The sequence below is a fragment of the Triticum aestivum genome, chromosome 3B, assembly GCF_018294505.1.
Source record: "Triticum aestivum cultivar Chinese Spring chromosome 3B, IWGSC CS RefSeq v2.1, whole genome shotgun sequence".
In the NCBI taxonomy this organism is placed as follows: domain Eukaryota; kingdom Viridiplantae; phylum Streptophyta; class Magnoliopsida; order Poales; family Poaceae; genus Triticum; species Triticum aestivum.
In genome coordinates, this window is record NC_057801.1 from 489,520,472 (window position 1) to 489,526,900 (window position 6,429).

Here is a 6,429-nt window from a genome sequence, read left to right on the forward strand (position 1 = left end):
CTTCTTGGGCTTGGAAAAACTTCGTCATATTAGAAGCACTCTTCGACAAGTCCAAATATGCGTCCGGAGAACTCCACATTTGATCAAGCGGGGCATACTTCGGATCGCCGAACTTAGTTCATAATAAAAAGGGCTTCCCAGCCACGATCTCCCCGGCTTGCCGGATCTCCTCCCGTGCTGCTCTGGCCTCTGACGGGTTTCCTTTGCCGCTTGTAAGGCCTTCTCAAGGTCAGCTGTTTTCTCTTTGGTCTCTTTCTCGAGAAGTGCATATTGGCTAGCGGCATCCCTTAGCTCAAGCGCCATGTTGGATATTCTCTCCTCACTCAGGCGATGAGCAGCCTGTTCGGCTTTTAATTCACCAACTGCCTTCTCAGTGGCCATGTTGCTTATCTTGGCTTGCTCCTTGGCCCGGGCAAGCTCATCCTGAAGGGTCTCCGCGGCGGCAGCACCATGCAGTCAAGCACATTATAAATTCCAACATCATGCTCCTATTTATACTCATGACTACCCAAAAGACATACCTTGCGCCTCGTCAAGCCGTTTGTTCACGAGCATGATGTCATCATCCGCTACATCAAGTTGCCGCTTCAGTTTGGCAAATTCGGCAGCCCGGGCAGTGGTCGGGGCTGCAGTCGCCTGTGTACAAATTAGCAGAATTATTACCTGAGCTTATTTATCTTTTGATCCTCTGATCACTCCGTTCGGAGGGCAACCAGAGTCTCAGGGGCTACTATCTATACATAGTACACCTTGCGTTTATGGTACAATTAAAAAAATGTCACATTGTGTACCTCAAAGCCTCTTAGCGGGCTCATCAAGGCTTCATTCAAACCGCTTTTTGCGAACGAAATTCTCTCAATCACCATACCCATTAAGGTACGATGTTCCTCTGAGATAGGCGCTTGCTGCAGAAGACCGGTCCATATGTCCGGCTGTATATCGGATAGTCCGGGGTTTTTGTTGTCGGTCTCTCTAGGAGCCGAACACCCCAGACCTTGGGCAGGCGAAGAGTCTCTTCTGGCCTTGTCCTCCTTCGCGGATCGAGAGAGATCCTCCGGGACGACACCTCGGGGTCATCCGCTGAAAGTGCAACTATCCCTGGGTGGCTTTGGTAATTCCTAACAACATATATCTCATTGAGCTAATGCTATTTCAAGATAAATATTTCAGGAAAGCTCAATGATTGGCATGGCATGGATGAGAAAAGTGGATCCCTCAAAATGCTAAGGACAAAAGGATTGGCTCAAGCTCAAAGCACAAGACTCTACATTTTCTATTTTAGTGATCCAAGATCACATTGAGTCTATAGGAAAAGCCAATGCTATCAAGGAGGGATGAGGTGTTACTTAATGAGGTTCTTGCTTAAAATGCTTAGTGATATGCTCCAAAGCCCTAACTACTTTCTGATATCCACATATGACCCAAACCAAAAGTCCAACTCGCCCCCACCGATTCTTTCTATCCGGCGCCACCGAGTTCAGATGTCATAGCCACTGCCACAAACCCTAGTCTTTTCGGTCTCACCGATAGGGATCTCGGTCTCACCGAGATGGGATTGTAATCTCTTTGTTTCCCTTCGTAATGTTTCGGTCCAACCGAGATGAGCGATTGGTCCCACCGAGATTGCAATGCAAACTCTCTGTTTCCCTTTGTTATGTTTTGGTCTAACCGAGATGAGCGAATCGGTCCCACCGAGTTTGCCTGGCCAACTCTCTGGTTAGCTTATTACCAAAATCGGTCCCACCAAGTTTGTGTAATCGGTCTCACCAAGATTACGTTCTGCCCTAACACTAACCACATCGGTCCCACCGAGTTGACATGTCGGTCCCACCGAAAATCCTAACGGTCACATTATTTGCTATATCGGTCCGACCGAGTTTCACGATTCGGTCCCACCGAGATTGGTAAGTTGTGTAACGGTTAGATTTTGTGTGGAGGCTATATATACCCCTCCACCCACTCTTCATTCATGGAGAGATCCATCAGAACATGCCTACACTTCCAACATACATTTTCTGAGAGAGAACCACCTACACTTGTGTTGAGGTCAACATATTCCATTCCTACCATATGAATCTTGATCTCTAGCCTTCCCCAAGTTGCTTTCCACTCAAATCTTCTTTCCACCAGATCCAAATCCTATGAGAGAGAGTTGAGTGTTGGGGAGACTATCATTTGAAGCACAAGAGCAAGGAGTTCATCATCAACGCACCATTTGTTACTTCTTGGAGAGTGGTGTCTCCTAGATTGGCTAGGTGTCACTTGGGAGCCTCCGACAAGATTGTGGAGTTGAACCAAGGAGTTTGTAAGGGCAAGGAGATCGCCTACTTCGTGAAGATCTACCCTAGTGAGGCAAGTCCTTCGCAGGCAACGGACATGGTGGGATAGACAAGGTTGCTTCTTTGTGGACCCTTCGTGGGTGGAGCCCTCCGTGGACTCGTGTAGCCATTACCCTTCGTGGGTTGAAGTCTCCATCAACGTGGATGTACGATATCACCACCTATCAGAACCACGACAAAAACATTTGTGTCTCCAATTGCGTTTGCCTCCTCAAACTCCTCCCCTTTACCTTCATTGCAATTGTTTTACATTCCGCTGCTATACTCTTAGAATTGCATGTGTAGGTTGATTGCTTGAGTTGTGCTAAGTTGCTAAAATCTGCCAAGAACTAAAATTGGGAAAAGGCAAATTTTTTATTTGGTCAAGTAGTCTAATCACCCCCCTCTAGACATACTTTCGATCCTACATCTACCTTATGGGGCGGGGAAGTATGAGGCGACATTTCGCTCTCCATCATCTCCGGAAGAAGATTGTAACGCCCCGAGACCGACGCTCCAGAAGACTTCCATATATTCCGGGTTTTGCCATGTGTTTCATTTGTGTCTGCCCCTTTTATTTTTGCATTGCATCATGTCATCATGCCATCATATCATTAATTTTTAAAACCTCAACTAAATAAATTGCAGATCGTTGATCTATTTAAATCGAGGGATATTCACATGGTGATTTCTCTTTAGAACATATTCAAAGTCTCCTACTATTATTAGGGAGCTATAATAAATATTTCATTTTTTGGAAATCACCATAACACACTTGCAAAATATCCAATGCCTTTGTTGTCTTAATTCTTGATCTCCAACTTTGCCATTTATTCTTTCATCATTTTCCGGAGCTCCACCAAAAATCCGAACATTTTTGGACCTTCCTTTTATCAAGTCCTAGTTCAAAACCATTTGAATTAAATTCAAATGAGTTTGAATTTAAATCTTGCAATCATGGCCTTTCTATTTTTCTTGGATCAAACTCATTTTTGTGAGTCCATGAAATTAACCCCATGCCCAAACTCCTTAACCTTTTCTTGACAACTTTTCATTCCTTGCATATTTTTCCTGTTATGGAAAATAAGTGAGAGGGATAGAGGCTGGCTCTAGCCGACCTCTTGGACCTCCCAGGCCCAGCCTCCAAGGCCCATCTGCAGCCCAGCCGGCGCCCCACCGACCGAACCCTAGCCCCGCTAGCCCGACTCCCTCCTCTCGATCCTCTCCTCCTCGTTTTCCTTCCGCCGCCAGCGCCCGACCTCGTCGCCCTCTCTCCCGATCGATCCACTCCCTCCTCTCGATCTCACCCTCTCCCTCTCGTCCTCCCATGCACGAGAGGAGCGCCTCGCCCGATCCCCTTCACAGCCATTCGGCCCGCGCCTCCTCGTCACCCGCGTCGCCTCCGCACCTCTAGCCGGCCACCGGAGCCCGCTTGCTGCCGCCGGGCTTGGCCTCGCCGCGCTGCCCCAGGACGTCGATCTCCTGCCGTCTCCGGCGCCGCAGCACCGGAGCTGCTCCTTCCCCGCGACCCCGAGCCCCAAGCGCCGCCTCGTCTCCTCTGCTACGCCCGCACCTCGCCTGCGACTTCACCGCGCCGTGACCTCCATCGCGCCTCCGTGCTTCGTCCGGACGCCGCGCCGCCATGCTCCAGCGCGCCTCGAGCCTCCTCCTGTGCGCCTCCACCTTGGATCGAGGCCTCGACCTCGCCCGCCTCTGCCCCGAGCGAAGTTTCTCCCGCAGCCAGCCGTACCTCCCCGTCGGCGACGAGCAGTAGCTCCAGCGGGACTTCCCTGCGTTGCCCGGAGGTTCCTCGCTGCCTCTGCCTTCATGCACCTGCAAAGCTTGTTGCTGTTCAACCCGAAGTCCGCCAAGTACCTCGACGAACACCTTTGTTACCGCCTCACAAGACGTTCCCTGGTTACGCCAAGACCCGGACCAACAAGTACCACGACGTCCGTCGATCGCCAAGTACCCCTATACGTGGATTCGCCAAGTACTACGACCACCGCGTTCCATTTCGTTACTGTCAAGGCCGAGAGGACGCCAAGTACCATGAAGACGAGGACCCGTGTACAACTACCGTCGACCTGAACAACTACGAAAACGTGTACAACTATCGTCGCCACGTGAACAACGACTTCCACTACGCCGTGTACGACTACTTCCCACGACGACCCGTGAACGTCTACCTCCACTACGGCCCGTGAACGACTACTTCCCTCGACGACTCGAACCTCTCCGAAAACGCACGCTTCGAAGGTATAACACCGAGACGACGCCCGTGACTTAATGCATGTGTTGAATGAGATGCATCGTTTGCTCCGTGATCGAATCGTCCTTGCGATGCCCCTCTTTTGCCGTGCCACCGTCCCGTGGGAACCCGGAAGTCGGGATCACCCCACCATCTTGCATGACTCGCTCACTTCCTTTTGCACCGGTATCTCTGTAAGCTACCGGAACTGATATGTTGCCGTGGCATCATTTTCCGTTTCATCGCCGTGGCACCCTTTTTGTTCCGCCATGGTGACCAAATGCTTCATAACATGCTCATGTCAACATTTTCATAAAATTGCATAAAACCTGTATATGTCATCCGCATCATGATAACAACATTTAAAATGTTTAAACTTGTTGTTGCATTAAATTGCTAAATGCATATGGGGATTTACCGGATTTGTTGTTTTTATATCCGGCCCCATTTAAATTGCTTAGATGGTATAGTTTATATTATGCTTCACCTCTTGCCATATTTAACAACAGTTAATATTGTTGGGTAGCTTAAACGAGAGATAACTAAATAATTGATGTGGTGTTCCGTCAACATGCACCTCGTTGCATATTGAGCTCCACTTAACTTGTAGTATTGTTTGTTGCACTTTGCCATGCCATGCCTCATTAAGCCGGACATGCATCATACTTGTTTGTGCATCATGACTTGTTTATGCTTGTGTGTTTACTATGTTGTTTGTTTCTTTCCGGGTTGCTTCTCTCGTTAGCTTCGGTTTCGTTCCGGAGTTGTGAGGATTCATTCGACTTCGTCCGTTTGTCTTCTTCATGGACTCTTTCTTCTTCCTTGCGGGATCTCAGGCAAGATGATCATACCCTCGAAATCACTACTATCTTTGCTATGCTAGTTTGCTCGCTCTTTTGCCATGCCAATGCTACGATGCCTACCATTTGCTTGTCAGCCTCCCAAATTGCCATGTCAAACCTCTAACCCACCATGTCCTAGCAAACCGTTGATTGGCTATGTTACCGCTTTGCTCAGCCCCTCTTATAGCGTTGTTAGTTGCAGGTGAAGATTGAAGTTTGTTCCTTGTTGGAACATGGAGATGTTGTTCCTTGTTGGAACATGTTTACTTGTTGGGATATCACAATATATCTTACTTAATTAATGCATCTATATACTTGGTAAAGGGTGGAAGGCTCGGCCTTATGCCTGATGTTTTGTTCCACTCTTGCCACCCTAGTTTCCGTCATATCAGTGTTATGTTCCTGGATTTTGCGTTCCTTACGCGGTTGGGCTATAATGGGAACCCCTTGACAGTTCGCCTTAAGTAAAGCTTCTCCAGCAATGCCCAACATTGGTTTTACCATTTGCCACCTAGCCTTTTCTTTCCCTTGGGTTCTGCAGACTCAAGGGTCATCATTTTTTAACCCCCCCGGGCCAGTGCTCCTCTGAGTGTTGGTCCGAACTAGAGTCCCGTGCAGCGCCCCCTCGGGGAAACTCGAGGTTTGGTTTTAGTTGTATGGAGCGCTCATCTGAGTGTGCCCTGAGAAAGAGATTTGTGCAGCTCCTATCGGGATTTGTCGGCACATTCGGGCGGTGTTGCTGGATTAGTTTTACCCTGTCAAAATGTCTTGTTGTACCGGGATAGCGAGTCTGATCGGAACGTCTCGGGTGGAGGTCTATTCCTTTGTTGACCGTGAGAGCTTGTCATGGGCTAAGTTGGGACACCCCTGCAGGGATTTGAACTTTCGAAAGCCGTGCCCGCGGTTATGGGCAGATGGGAATTTGTTAACATCCGGTTGTAGAAAACCCGAAGTTGACCTTAATTAAAATACATCAACCGCGTGTGTAACCGTGATGGTCTCTTCTCGGCGGAGTCCG